This window comes from Monopterus albus, unplaced genomic scaffold (assembly GCF_001952655.1).
Source record: "Monopterus albus unplaced genomic scaffold, M_albus_1.0 scaffold98.1, whole genome shotgun sequence".
Classification (NCBI taxonomy): Eukaryota; Metazoa; Chordata; class Actinopteri; order Synbranchiformes; family Synbranchidae; genus Monopterus; species Monopterus albus.
The window spans coordinates 3,566,117-3,582,109 of NW_018127978.1; the positions used below are offsets into that span (position 1 = coordinate 3,566,117).

Here is a 15,993-nt window from a genome sequence, read left to right on the forward strand (position 1 = left end):
TGAGCTTTAAAGTGACCATTAAATTCAGAGTTTTTTCAGTTTCCAGGCATTACAACTTGTTATTACAAGTTACGGTTCTTAACCACGGCAACATTGCATTCTCAGGAGATTTCAGCTGTGCAGTATAAGCAGGATGAAGGTTGCTGCTGGAGATAAAGCATCCCACTTCCCTGCATCTGCCCATGTGTCCCTGCCCACCCTTCCTTTTATCCTGTTGGCTGCACTTTCTCTTTTGGTTCTGGGCTCATGTGATTTCACAGAAAAGGGTTGACAGTAAATTGCATCATGAAACCCACCTCAGATACTTAAATGTACATGTAGTTTTTGTAACTAAGTCAAAATTAATCTGTGAATAAATGCCACAAAGCAAATGTAATTTTTCATGTTCTCACCAGACTAACCTTCAAACTTGCATGGGTTTAGAGCTTTTTTTTTTTCCTTTTCTGTTGCTTTAGAAAAACTTATGTCCAGTAAAGAGTCTGTTGCAAAAAGACCATTATCAGTGACCTGTTACAAACTAGCCCAGTTGCATACAGTATATTGGGAGAGAGCCTACTTTTTGTGTCTAACTTTTGGAATTCTATACTAATTGACTTGTGTATGTTCAGATGGTCCTCACATATCCCTTGATACATTCTCACCTGGCAGTATGTTTAACTTCACAATTTGAGAATCATGGTAAAATGATTCAAGTGGGAATGAATGAAAACTGAAAGGTGTGCCATATTTGCCCTTTACCCAAATCAAATCAGTATTTATGAAACAGCCCTTGTCCTACCAGTTACTCATGACACTTTGCAGGTACTGTCATGGATGAGAGTAGGTGTCAGGTTTGCCCAGCTGCACCTTCCTCTCTTCTCTCTTTCTCGCTCTAGTCTGCTCTTTCTCACTGATTTTCTTGATTAGACACACCTGTCCTGATTTTCTGACACTCTTCAGCTGCGCCTCCTTCGTCACTCTCTATTTATACTCGGCCTTACCTTCACTCCCCTGCTGGTTCTATCTATGTCGTTAGCCGCTCTTGCTTCACGTATTATGCTATTGTTCTCCGGTTTCCTCTTATGTTCGCAGTTCTAGCGTTTCTCATCGTTTACCTGGGCCGCCCTTCTGGACCTTGGCTTCCTCAGCTCCACCAACCACCTTCACAGGTCGATGCACAGTCTCATCATTCATTCTACTCTCTGGTACTTCTCCATCAACCGGATCCCCACCTTGACCAGCCCAGGAGTGCCTCCTTCCCTCGCAACCCAGCTACACCACTCCATGGACAATAACCCCTCCACCACTGTTGGTCATCACCCGGTGATATTCATCCCAGTCTATTTTTGTATATAAGTATTGCACCTCTGTTTTAGCACTGTAAATAAACCCACCTATTGCACCGAAGCCAGCCGCCTGGGTCTGTTCATTTCTGCTCGCTCATAATTGTGTCGAGCTATCCTAACAGTAGGCCTGCCTACCAAGCACAAGCCCAGGGGTCCAAAAAGTTAATCATATGACTATAAAAAGCCACAAAATGAGACAAATCAGATGCAAAACAATAGGACATAACATGACCAATAAGAGAAAAACACAAAACATCATAATGACTACAAAAATATGCCAAACCACAAAAAAGACACAAAACAAAGCAACTACAAAGAGATGCAAAGCAAGTAAAATTAGAGAAATGCATTTCCTGTCGAAAATGCTTCTGGATGATGTGATGCTGAAGGATCGCCCTGAAAATGCCTGATATCAATTGCTGAAACAGTTGAAGGATGAGTAGAAATTGCTGAATTTCTTTGTTAAAATATTTGAGAAGAAATGGCTGAAGTTCTTTGTTGAATAATCTGAAGGATGAGATGAAATAAATACAAGCAGGAACGACGTTGAAGAGCTGAACATTTTGATACCTGAAATAGCTGAAAGTATGCTGAAGTAGAATATCTCCATTCATTTGAATGGAGCAAGATTTTCAGAATAAAACTAAATAGTCTAAAAAAATTCTGAACAGAAGCATGAAGGTCCTTTAGGAGATGAATATTTTGATACCTGAAATACCCCTGACAAGTATGATGAAGTAGAATTTCAGAAACATTCTGGATAGAAGTATGAATTTCCTTGAGGAGCTGAACAATTTGATAACTGAAAGTATGCTGAAGTAAAATTTTCCCATTCATTTGAAAGGGGCAAGATTTTCAAAATAAAGCTAAAGAGTATGAAGTTTAGAAAAATTCTGAATGGAAGCATGAATATTCTTGAAAAGCGGAACATTTTGATGTTTGAATGTTTTTTCTGGTTGAAAGTATGCTGAATCAGCATCCATACAATAAATAAAGAACAAGATAACATAGTATACTGTAGATGCTGAATCAGCATCCATACAATAATAATAAAGACCAGGAAAGGTATGGATGCTGAATCAGCATCCATACAAATAAGTACCAATAATAATGATGATCACTGTGCTACTAATAAAATCAGCTTGTTACATTTTTAGAGTTTGGTAGGAATGTGTGTGGCCTCAGCCCCAGGTGTTTGGTTCAAGTTAAAATGTGTTAAAAATGGGTTCCATGTGTCATAAAAAGCTGATAAACTATTCTTGTGAGTGGATGCCATTTTCTCTAATGTGATGTATTCTATCAGAAGGTTGGTCCAGTGGTTTATGTACTACATTTCTACAAAAAAGATTCATTTTCATGGTTGTGCTACTGTAACTTGCTGTGTTAACTCTTGATGTTTGAAGCAAACCTCATACAAATTGCTGCTTACAGTAGTTTATATTGAAAAAACATTTTAGTTGCCGTTTTATGAGCTAATATCCTCAGTAGAATGAGAAGATGGAGGACGAGGAATGTTGTTTAAACCATCAGCAACTAGTGTTGTATTAGCAAGCCGACATACAAATATAAGTATTGTAAAACAGCTGACTGTCAAATCCTCTTAATCATTAACTTACACCATAAAATGTCAAAATTGCACTTATACAAGAATTTAATTCCGGGCTTCTTGGAGCCAATCACACCTGTAAAATTGATTAATTCATTCATTTATTAATTTATCAAGTGTGTTGGCTGTCAATTTAACAGCCACAGAGGACTCTAATGAATGTTGAAATTGGGATTTTTTTTATTGAATTGTTTGTATAGCCCAGATTGAATGTTTTTGTTTTTTGGGTTTTTTTTACATAGTGATGTTCTGCTTTTGTTTCCACATTCTTAGGAGCCTATTCTTTAGCCAACACAGTAAAAAGAAGAAAGATGCAGATTTCAGAGACGTTCTTAGTGTATTACTACAAGGCAACTCTGTTTTCTGTCCCGTCAGTGGTGGAACCTGAAGACTGACACTATAAGCAGCTCCCTCTTGTGATGAAATGTATAATTTGCAGTAGTGTCATTATCCCATGGCAGTAAAGGGCTGAATGTTCCGCTCCATCTTGGATGCACAATCAATTTTGGACCCCCCTCTGCATACCTTCCTGATGTTATTGTGCAATGAATGAGATTAAGATTAAAATAAGAGATTATTGGTGCATTCACTTCTGCCCAGCAACCTACCATACCTGTGTATTTATATTTTCGTTTGTTCTGAAAAGAGCAATGCTGATCATCATGCGAGCTGGGGGTGAAGATCACACCATATTCTGAAGCTGAAAAAGCTTTGAAAGGTTGAAATCTTTTCAACTCTTTTCACAGTGTTTCTTCAACACATTTTCAGAGTTTCAAATTTGTCACTGTGCTCCTGTGTATTATTGTATTTTCCAGGTTTAATACTTTATAAATGCTGATGTGAAAACTGGTGCGCATGTCGGGGAAAAAAAATCTGAAATTTTGAAACATAAGTTTGAAAGAGCGAATCTTTATTTTCAGACTTTTGCTGATTTAATTTTCAGAGATTTGCCCACAAGCTTCAAATCAAATCAAATCAAATTTTATGTGTATAGCACCAAATCACAACAAAAGTCATCTCAGGACACTTTACAAAGTAAGGTCTAGACCTTACTGTTATCAATATTATTACATAGGGTTAAACCCAACAAATCCCCCTTGAGCAAGCACTTGGCGACAGTGGGGAGGAAAAACTCCCTTTAACAGAAGAAACCTCCGACAGACCTCGGCTCTTGGTGGGCGGCCTTCTGCCTCGACCGGTTGGGGTGAGTGGATGGAGGAGAGACAAAAGAAGAAAAGCAACAAGACACAACAAACAATCAAACACTGGGCAGGTTGATGTGGCTGGTGACTGCTCATCAGAAACACTCCAGAGCCAGGACAACCTGCAGAAAGGTACAGGGAGAGAGAGAGAGGACACACTACGGGAGAGACAATTAGTGATGTGTAATGGTGGCATATAGATGCATGGAGAGAGAGAGGGGAGGAGAGGAGATTTTCACAATATTGCGCAGGTGAAAGAAGGCAGTTCTACAGGCATGGTTTATGTGTGATTTAAAGCTTGCGAGTTGTGTTTTGGCAGTGTTGTCTTGCAGTTCTGGTTTGAAACTCTGAAAAGAGAGTCAGAAGAAAAACCTGACTGTGTTCACATAAAAAAGCAGAGCCTCGTCAGATCAGGGACAGAGAATGTGGTAACACAATACACAGCCTGTGCCTCCTGCTAGTTACAGTACATATATGGACAGTGGAACAAGGAAGTAACATTTTGGCATTTTAGAGGAAAGGAGAAATCAGTTCTTAGCATTACTTGGGATAAAGCACTGGGAACAAAACTGATGTTTAGAAAAATGCTTTTAACAGTCTAATGACTAATGAGTAGCAGAGGATATTTGGTTTTTACCACAGTGTTGTTTAGGCTGTGACAGCCAATGCAGGCCACAGGGTTTGGTCTTTCTTATCCATGGTGTGGGGCTGGAGGGACTAGGTGTAAAGGCTGGTAGAAGACAGGCTTCTGGGAGCTGTCGTGGGACACGCACAAATCATTTCTGGAAAAAAATGAATTTGATTTGTACTTTTTAGTTTGGCTCATGTCCCATCTGCTAACATGGATAAAGGAGGATTTATGACCTATACTGCAACTGGCCACATTGGGCGACTGACACAGTGGCTTCAGTCTGGGAACTGTCACGATGTATAACCAGGAGCTACAAATTAAAGTGAGCTAGCATGTTACTAATGTGGCATATAATACAACAGTGAGCTCCTTACCTGTAGTAAAAGTGTGACCCGACAGCAGAGTGAACCAGGCAGACTGCTAACAAAATGTGATTTGACTGCACTTTAGCAGAAACCAAATGATAGATTAATAACAAATGCCCCTCCTGCCTCCAGAATCCTGACTTAAAAAAAAAATCCAGATTGTTTTTTTTTTTTGTTTTTTTTTTCAGGGTTTCAAACCAGAGCTGCTGCATGTCTAAGTGCAACTGCACAGGTTTCAAAATAAACATTCACCTGTTTAAGTTTCACCACCAGCTTTCAGATCACCATTCACAAGATTTCAAAGCAGGAAAATGTAATGGCTACACAAAGAGCATGCTGACAAATGTGAAACTGAAAATGTGTTGGAGAAACAGTAAAAAGAGTGATGCATCTGTGAAAAATAAAAAGTCAAATACAAATGAATGCTTGCAAACATTGGAACCCTTTATCAGCCTATCAAAACGTTATGCAAACCTTCAAAACCTTTCAGTGTTGTATTATTATTATTATTACTTTAAATTAAATTTCTAGCGTAAACACCGAGTTTTACTGTTTCCAAGCTTTTTTGTTTTAGACTTTCACATGATCTTCATCGAACAGACAGAAAGTCCCTTTATTGCTCTTTTAAACTGCTACTTTCATTCACATAGATCTTCTCCTTCTTGTGTGCGTTTAGGATTTGCAATTATTTTGTGGTCTCTATATTGTTGCGCTCATGTTTGTATTTGTTTATGTTCCTGATAATTGTTTTGATAAGACAAAACTCCACATTGTCTGCCAGAATCGAACCTGCACAGGTATATAGCATGTTTTGTTTGTGGTTCGTACTGTATCCTCAGCTGAATGCTTACTAAAGCGATTAATACTACGAACTACAAACACAAACGTCACAGCCTCCGTATCATGGTTATTTAAAGAGATAATGAACATAAGTCAACAGCAGTCCCTGGTGGTCTAGTGGTTAGGATTCGGCGCTCTCACCGCCGCGGCCCGGGTTCGATTCCCGGTCAGGGAATGTTAATTTTTTCACTGAGCTGTAGGCCCTGCAGCAGATAACTACATAGTAATGTAAATTAAGCATTTATTGTTGTATGAAAGATAAAGAATACCTTAACAGATATAGAACAAAAAGTAAAAAGGACAATAGCTTTTTTATTTTACATTTATTTCTCTATATATGTACATTTGCATTTCTTCTGTGCATTGACTTGCTTCAACATGCATTTATTCATGTATTTCCTTATTCATTTATTGCTACTTGTCATTTTCCATCCTTCATACTCGTGTGCCGAATTTGAACGAAAACTTCTTTTCCTTAAATACACAGAGCACACACCTGGCTTCTTTCTATAAACGGGTGTATATCCTACTTACTGAAGAGACTGTTTTGTGTTATGGTTGGTGTTGATATTTCAGATGTTGCTGCTCTTGGCCTCATTTTATTTTCACTCTATAAGCTACACTTGGGGCATTTTTATCAACACACCATTGTACTTCAATCAAAACATTTTTATTGTCAATTCACTATATGTGCAGGACAGACAGAAAAATCAAAAATACCATTTCTCTCTCACCTAATATTGAATGCCCATAGCATTTAAGAAACTAAAATAGAATAAAAGTAGAATAAACTTGTGACCGAATGAGTCTGTGAACATGCTCTAATGGACTGTCTGGACTCTGGAATGCTACAACTCTCAACATTTCCTTAATATGGACTAGAATAAATGGTCCAGAGAGCCACCTATATGGCCCTGCAGCAGTGTCTGGGGTTTTTCAAAGAGCTGTTTTCAAAGAATTGAAGTTTTACATCTGACATTGTTTCAAAACTTTCTTGATTTTGCACAATTTCATTCTAGTTTGAGCATAGCTTACAAACTAAAGTAGTACACATTTACAACCCATTATACATGAAGATTTGTCACCTATGATGAAATGCATCTCCATCATAAAGACAGACATTATTTTGCCGATTCTGAATGATTATGACAGGTGATTAAAGGCAATGAGATACCTGACCTTGATTGACATCATAGTCATTAATAGTAATGCAGCTTGCCAGAGCAGCTGTGATGCTCATCATTGATATCATTTTAGCCACCCACATTTTTAAATAATTCCCAAATGATTAAATAAGTACATCATCAATCATTTTGTAAGGAAAGGTGTTTCCAGGTAGTCTCTCTTGAAACTGTACATTTGAAACCTGTGAGTGGACTATTACCAAGAAACAATTTTACAGAATCTATGCAGCAAATAAATACTTTATTCACCACTGTTGGAGCTGTGTTTTATAAACTTAAATCAAAGCTGCTTGGGCACCCTGATAAAGGTTCCAGTGGAATGGTTACGGTGTGGTGCACCATATACCAAGCATGTATGTGTGATGTCAACAGTTTGAGTCTGACTGCTGACCTTTGTCACAGGTCTGCTCGTGTCTCCCCTTCAGCAACTCATTTTAACACCTAAATGAAGGCAAAAAACACCCATAAAATTAAATTTAAGAAAATCTCATTTCAAATTTTTGATTTCAAGCAGCACAGATATTGAGCACTGACCAATGCCTCTTCTTCATTTTAAAGGAATGCTTTATTGATATCCAAACATAAACAAAACTAAAACATGTTTGAATTAATTCACCATAACATTCCAAATCGGATCCCTTTTAATAATCTAAATAAAGCTATAAGTACTCTACTGTCCTCCAGCCTCTGAACAGGCTCTTCATGTGCTGCACTTCCCACTGGCACCCAAAACTAAGTACATCATCCCTTTCTATCCATAAGCGTCACCAAAATGGATTACAGTTTTAAACACGTAACAGCTACACTGCAAAGAGAAAAAATCATTTAATTCAGTCTTACAATCAGATTTTCATTGTACAGAGTGAGATCCGTTCCCTACCAAGTTTCTTCACTTGGTGTAACAAAAATAGGAGTCAATTCTGAAGTAAAAGACTGACAGGTTAATATTTCTTATGTTTCCATCTTGGCAAAACAAAGTCAGATTCCATGAGATTCAGAGGAAGAGATTCTGTAAGATTTATAAATAGTGGCAACTTGTTTTTAAACTGATGGCAAATTTACAAAAGATATGTTATTTGTACGAGTCCACCCCTCCCAACAGAAGGAAAGCCAAAAGAAACAACAGTTCACCTAACAGGCATATATTAACTACCAAAGTGATCAAAACAAGCAAAACAGTAAATGACACTTAAGATGTAACACACTGGCAAAGGTTTTTGAAGCAGTTTGATGGGACATTTTATATTTCTATTTGTGTGACATTTTTAGACAATGCACTGAAGTCAGCTTCAGTGGCAGGTTTTTGGCGTTACCAAAAAGTCAAAGTGGACAGTTTTTTTTCACAAGTTGCAGAAAGCATTTGGTAGCAGTACACTTTTTGGTGTGAAATTTAGCCAACAAAGTAAAATTTTATAACAACTAGTGGCAATGTTGTCCTTGTAACGGCAGGAAAAAAAATATCTACAGTACAACTTTCATTTTTTTTTAATCTACTTTCAAGAGAAAAGTGACAGTGCCACCAAATCTGTTCTCTCAACTTCACTGTCATTTCTGAGGCCATGTAGGCTTTAAGAGATTCTGTTTAATTGCTCTGCATGTGCTGAGACAGTACAGGCGGTATAGGCAATAAGAGAAACTGATTTTTTGTTAGTTTGGCCTCATGCAACATGTGTCTGTGAGGACATTTAGTGTACGTTAACAGGAGTGCGTTCGTGTACATTAAGGTGTTGTTGGCAGGGCTTCTGCTATGGCAGCCAGCTGGTTTTATATAATACATTCTGTCAAACTCAAAATAAGTTAATGCCAACCCCCCTTTTCTTCAAAAGAACTTTAAAAGGGAGAACAAAAAATATTTTCTATCTGCTAAATTGTAATGGGTGAACCATTTAAAGTGAGTAAGGCCAATAGAGAAGCACTGACATTCCTCAGGTAGTGTACACACCAAAGCAGCGTCTCACATTGAGATGCGCGTTTCAACAAAAGGAAGGGAACAAACCACTTTCAACCCTTGAGAAGTGCTTGGTTTGATTTTGACTTGCAAATGGTGATGTGAACATGCTGCAGCAGCACATGTGAAATCAAGCACTGCCCCAGTCTGTCCAGTGAAACCAGTTTGATTGCGTTCTTTCCTGTCTTGGCCTAATTTGTCTTGTGCTCAGCCAGGTACAAAGTACTGCAGCTCATTAATGAGTCAGTTTCACAGATGTGGAAACATTCTTAGACCACAGATGTACTTGTAACAAAAACGGCAGATAATAACTCATATCTGTGAAACTGACTAATGTCTTCATTTTCCATATTTTGAAAGTTTGTTCAGCCTCCCCCTGCTATTTTCAAACCTCCCAACCTGATAACTATCTTTCGGCAGCACTAGTGACAATATAGTTATTCATATATATTTATACATGTTGATAAAAGTTATGTAAAAACATTATGCAAAGCAGTGTAAAATAGTTTATAATACAAATGATTTGTTTTTACATCCTGGGGTGGTTTTAGGGTGTCACTAGAGACCTCAGTTGTTTTTGCACGCTTGGTATGGTACAACTGAGATGAGATATGCACATGCATGCAGCAGTAGTAGGTCTGGATCCTGCCGCCATGGGCAACCGCAGAGTTGTGAACCAAAAGGTATATATTTGAGAAGAAGGTGGAGAAATTGTAGCAACACATTTAAGTAGAAGACATAAGAAGCAAGAAGAGAACTAGCAGATTTAGCATGTAAACCATCTTGCTTATGGCCCTAAAATCCCCCTCCACACTCACTCTGCAGATAGCCTAGTTTCTAAGCTTTGGGGCCCAAATACACTGCAAGGTTAATTTTTCATGTACAATTTCAGCAGCACCTTTGGGAAATCTCTATCCCAGAATGAAAGACAAACTTTATCATTTAGTTTAGTACAGGGTATAATGCCTTTGTAGCCTTTAAGTGACTTTCTGATCAAAGCAAACCTGTTCATAAAGGCATCTGAAGAGTGCAGCAGCTGAGTGTTGATTTATTTTGAACTAAAACAGGTGAGGATCACAGTGGGGAGGGAGTGAAAATAGGCAGAGGTGATATACTAACGAAAGGCCTTTTAAGATATTCAGGTTTAGACAACAAAAATTTTCCTCAACAGGGTGGCAGAAGAATGGAAGCTGTGGTGCAAGCAGTGGGACCGGCAGGGTACGCTTGTCCCATCTCAAACCCAGGAGTCCTTCACCTCTGGCATCATGAACAGAACTCGAGGAAAATGAGCAGTGGCAAGTCAGTGAGGCGGAGGGTCAAATGTCAGGGCTGACTCTGCAATGTGAGGTGAGAACAGTACAGTCTCAGGTCGTGAGGGAGGTGGCAGCAAGGAGGAGGAGGAGGGATACATTCAGAAAGGTGGGTTCTCCTGAGTGGGGGTGGTGTTGGTAGGGGAGCTGACTGCATCTTCATTCTCTTTGGGGCCAACAACCTTATACTGAGGAGAGAGAAGGAGAGAGGAAAAGAGGCCAGTGTCACTGATGTATAAGCACAACAGCTGGCAGGGGGTTGTAAGAATGCTGCAGCAATGATTAAATTTGATAACAGCATTGTCAGATATTTGCTATAGAGGAATATTCTCCCACAGAGTATAATCCATTAATGTAAATTCAAAAGTTATTAGAAAATGGTCAGACAGAAGAGGGTTATGGGGAAAAACTATTAATTGTTCAGTTTCGATGCCATATGTCAGAACAAGATCAAAGGTGTGATTAAAACAGTGAGTGGGTTTATTTACAATTTGAGAAAAGCCAGTTAGTCTAACAATGAACTGAATGCACTGTTGAGACTGTCATTGTCGGCATCTACGTGAATATTAAAGTCGCCCACTGTGATTATTTTATCTCTACTAAACACTAAATCAGACAAAGTCTGACTATTCAGTTAAAAACTCTGAATAAGGAGCAGGTGGACGGTAAACAATAACAAATAGAACTGGCTTTTGAGTTTTCCAGTTTGGGTGTGAGAGACTCAGAGTGAGGCTTTCAAATGAGTTATAACTATGTTTAGGTCTAGGGTTGATTAATAGGCTGGAGTTGAAAATCGCTGCCACACCTCCACATCAGCCTGTGCTTCCAGGGATATGACCAGGTGGAGTGGATTCATTTAGACTGACATGTTCTTCCTGCTGTAACCAAGTTTCAGTATGACACAATAAATCAATGTGATGTTCACTTATCAAATCATTCACTAACAGAGATTTAGATGAGAGAGTTCTGATATTTAATAGTCCACATTTGATTGTCCTGTTATTTTGTTCTATTTCAATCATTGATGCGAGATCAAATGAACATTTTACCAGTGAAGACGTCCCACTCTGTTGGAGTTGTTGGAACTACAGAGAAACACCCGGTTCACTCTAAATATTCAACGGTGTTACAGAGTGAAGCCTCTTTACCTCAAAAGATCTTCGGCTAACGATAGACAGCATGTTGTCCGTTTGTCCACTGGCTGCAGCGAGGTCACAAACCCGACAACAGCCGCTTTCATTTTGTCCCGTCATTAATTTAAGTCACGGAATTATGCATAGTTAATGACAGCTGGTCTGACCCCTCATTTTAACCAGAAACAGCGATGATCAGCAGAAGCTGCTACCTGAACTGCCGCCACAGGGAGCTTTGCCAACACGAGTGTAGATGTCACTGGCAGCACTGCTGCAGCACGCGGATATTTGAATACTAAATTGAAACCGATTACCTAAACATTGAACAAATATTCGAGTACTCAGATATTCAGGTCCAGCCCTGGATCGGTCACATCATAGCTGGTCGGTTAAACATAACCATCTGCTCACCTTCAGGCTCCCCATTTTATCCTCAAATGACTTGAAGGTTGCAGAATTCCTGCAGAACACAGACAGTTATAGTCACACAAAAACCTGCACATAATATACAAAACACCATCTTTACAGTGTAGAATATGATGTTGGTGCATTATTAAAACTGAAATATAAAATACCAAAAAAAAAAAAAAACCATGGCCCCTGTTCAATATGAAATATTAATCTAGTATTTCACATCAGCACTACAGCTCAACACATTCTGTGCATGACAAGCAAATAATGAATAAAATGTATTTGTTTTCATGCTGTCACATATCGGTAAATATTTTACAAATCTGGGAAGTTGACTGCTGTAGCTGCATGTAAATAATAAACTCAGAACTTGATCAATTAGCTTCACTTGCCACTGATTAAAAACTGACTCATTTCAAAATCAGCTTCAGCCATGAAACTGGTTTTGTTTAGAAAATGTGAGGATGGTGGACTTTATATTTTGCCCAGTCAGTATTTTATTTCATCTTTACTCAGTGTAAAAGATTCCATAGTGAAGAAACCTGCATCATAACAAGTACAGACGTGCAGATAAACAACAAATAGTGCATTAGGCTGAGCAGCAGTGAACAGGTGTGTGTGCAAATAAAAAGCAGGAGCACAGTTGTACAGTGTGCATTAAGCTGAGCAGCAGTGAACAGGTGTGTGTGATACTTTACCTCATGGCGGGCATACTTATCGAGTGGGGGAATGAATACTTAAGAGTGTAGTCCACATGATGGGTAGCTAGAAGGTGCCAATTTATATTCAACTTGAATTTTCCTCACTTTTCTCCCCCAACAGTCAGTTTCAAAAGGGAAACACTTTATTTTACTGGTCCTATTAGACATCTAGGATAAAACTACTAATTTGGTACTGAAAACAGAAGCTGTGCCCAGCTGGCACACCTCAAGAGCATTTTAGTCTGTTCACAGCAGGTCAGCTCACCGTGCAAAATATTAAATCTGTTTACAGCATAATGCTAAAATACAACTCAACTTAAACAACAGCTTCCAATAATACACATTAATAGACCTAAGCTATTTGCTTAGATTTAAATTCTCTCAAGAAAATCCCTGCAGAAATCAACACCTGCTTATAAATGCTACCACAACAGGACAGGAAACAAGCAATGCCTTTAAAGAAATTCTATATTAAAATAACAGCATGCTTAACATCCATGTACGTATGTGCTGGGGGAAAATACATTATGGCAATCTGCCAGGATTTTCATCAAAAAAAAAAAAAAAAAGTCACATTTTCTACAGCAAAAATTGCAGAGCTTAATCACTATGATGAATGACGTTATCTGTATAACAACTTTCAAATCACATTACTACTGTATCTGTGTGATTAAACTCTTGGAATGCTGCAAAAGGACACGTTAGTCTTACCTAAAGGAATTAGAGAAAGGTAGAGCTCTGCAGAACAAACCAAGGCAGCGATTAAAACCAAAGAGGAGAGAGAGCATAAGGCAAAAGCAGCAACATCGAGACAAAACCAAACCACAGCACTCAAGAACAACAACACATAGCTAACAGTGATCTTATCAGTAGGGAAATCAGAAGGCATGGGACAAAAACAGCTATTTGTGCAACCAAAATCACCACTACAGCTGATGAAAAGTTAGGTGACTGCTGCCTGAGTAAAAACAACAAACAAACAAAAAAAAAACACTTAGCATATTGCACTTACATGACAAGGACAAAGTCTACAAACCACTCCAATAATTATGACTACCAAGTGGCCTTTTCTTCTGATAAATGAGCCAGAGTGCACAGGTTGTAGCATCACAACTAACACTAAAACTAAATAAAACCAATACTGAATGATTTCAGTAGGAAATATCAAAAGGAAAACATGCAACATGCAGGGGCAGAGATGGCACAAGATGAAGAGCCAGCCAGGTTTAAACTGCGGAAATACAACTAGTGGGGTATACTGTATGTGAAGCCAATGCACAACAGCCAAACACACATTTCAGCAGAAATTTCCTTTCCAGACATTTCCTTTTGTGCGCACGCGCGCGCGCACACGCACACACACACACACACACAAACACACACACACACACATCATGCAAGAGTGGTGACAAGCAAATACTGTGGGAGCCTAACATAGTTAGACAGTTGTGTAAGTCAACAGGGCACAACCAGAGATAAGAGGTTAGATGTGAAGGACTACGTGGTTATGGCATCTTCACTGAGCAGAGTTGTTACTCTAAATCTATGCTCTCTCAACACAGTTACACTTGAACTGCTGCTTTGTCAATTATTTCAAAAATGATCATTAGAAACTACCTTTTGTTACTAATCTTTTCTGTAAAGTAACATAAACATATTACAAATTAAAGGTGATTTTATGGTAAGAAATAGTCTAAGAGATTTACATGGGTCCAGTTGGTTTCTAATATCCCAGTTGTCCCAGGAGCAAATTATACACGCCCTAATGTGGCTCTTTAGGGTCCCACTCTATTGCTCTGCGTCTTGCGTGGGTCTGTATGTAAAATACCTGACTGGATCTTTAGGAAATGGTCAGAATATTCTTTGTTTCCTTTGGGATTTGGTCTCTTGTGAAAATTCACATGCTCATCTGGTTTAGATTGGTTTTCCATTGATCTGTTTGGATTCAAGTTCAAATATGAACCCATGAAGTTCTCTAGTCTACATTACAGGGATGGTTCAACTATTTAAAAAACAATTTAATTTGATTTTAGAACAATTCTACTGAGCATTTCGACACAAGATCTTATGACTGTTAGGAAAAACAATTCACATCTTTACTTGTACACTTTAAAACCAAATCATGCTGAACCATCCCTTAAGTTAGCTGAACTGACCTTTCAGGCTCAGCCACAACTATCCAATCACTTTAATCAAGTTATCTACAGGTAACTATGAGGTTAGAAGAGAGGACAGTGCAACAAGCTGATCACTGGAAGATGAAGATGAGATTCAGTGCTAATACACGCCTAATGTGTATTTAGGGCGTGTATTAGCCCTGCTACAAGAAAAAATGAGCAGTGGACAGTGTCAGATAAGTACAAATTCAGCTGGCTTCAAACAGATAAGGACTACATTTCCATGCTCGTGTGCATCCTGGTTATGGGCAGGAGTTTGTGACACTTCAGGATGTTTATGTAGAAGACAAAATCACCAGGTTGCCAAGCCCACTGTAAACAACATTCTGACATTAGGCCAGGTTTCTGTCCTCGTCTCACCACACCCAGCTACTATCATTTTCACATGACTGAATTGGCTCAAAAGCTGAACATGCCCGGCTACAGCTGTACTGACTGCACTCTTTTCTTTTTCACCTGTAATGAAAGAGTGGCATGCAAAAAACAGATCCCCCGTCTTACCAGTGTCACCGTTTGTCTCGTCTTTGTTACATCACCACATTTTAGGTTTCACTGATTTCTAGTTAAGAATGCATCCGTGCACATGGCAGAGGCAAGGTATTAACTTAAAGGAGTGTGCCGGACCATAAATAAATTCAGCAAATGATGGCAAGTACTCTCGCTCATGGCAGCGTCCTCACTCCACAGAGCAGGAATAAAATCTTTGGGCCATCCTTCAACTTCTGAGTCGAGCAAGGATTGATCAAAGGAGAAAATGAGGATGTACCCCTCAGTTAGCATGTTCAGGGTTCTGAATGAGAGCATGATGTTGACAAGTGCAAACACAAACAGGTGTTTGATACATTACCAGATTTTGTTAATTGTTCACTGTAGGACCGTAATTTATGGTTGCCCCATTTTTACTGCATTATTTTAAGCCCTGGCAAGAGACTTAACACTGAAGTTGTCAGTAAGTTATACCCATCTGCTTCATCATGTGGTCTCAGAATAAATATGGATCTGTTGGATATTCCAGTTTGAGATCTTTCTGTTTCTGTCCACACTGCCCATTTGTTCTTGTATCCAGGATGTCAGCCACTTTGGCACTTTTGGGTCAATACTGTACCTCATATCCCCAAGTCTCTTGCTGATGACCGTGCCCATTGTGGAGAGAGCCGCAC

General features: G+C 38.9%; 1 long non-coding RNA gene and 1 other non-coding gene across 2 annotated transcripts; one reads left to right on the forward strand and one right to left on the reverse strand.

Annotated features, from left to right (window-relative positions):
* Positions 1–6,072: 6,072 nt before the first annotated feature.
* Positions 6,073–6,144, forward strand: trnae-cuc (transfer RNA glutamic acid (anticodon CUC)). The gene has a single exon. It is a non-coding gene; the product is annotated as a tRNA-Glu (tRNA).
* A 3,611-nt stretch (positions 6,145–9,755) lies between these two features.
* Positions 9,756–15,993, reverse strand: LOC109965210 (uncharacterized). The gene is made up of 3 exons (XR_002275608.1): positions 15,939–15,993; positions 11,956–12,004; positions 9,756–10,599 (listed from the first exon to the last, which is right to left on the reverse strand). It is a non-coding gene; the product is annotated as an uncharacterized LOC109965210 (long non-coding RNA).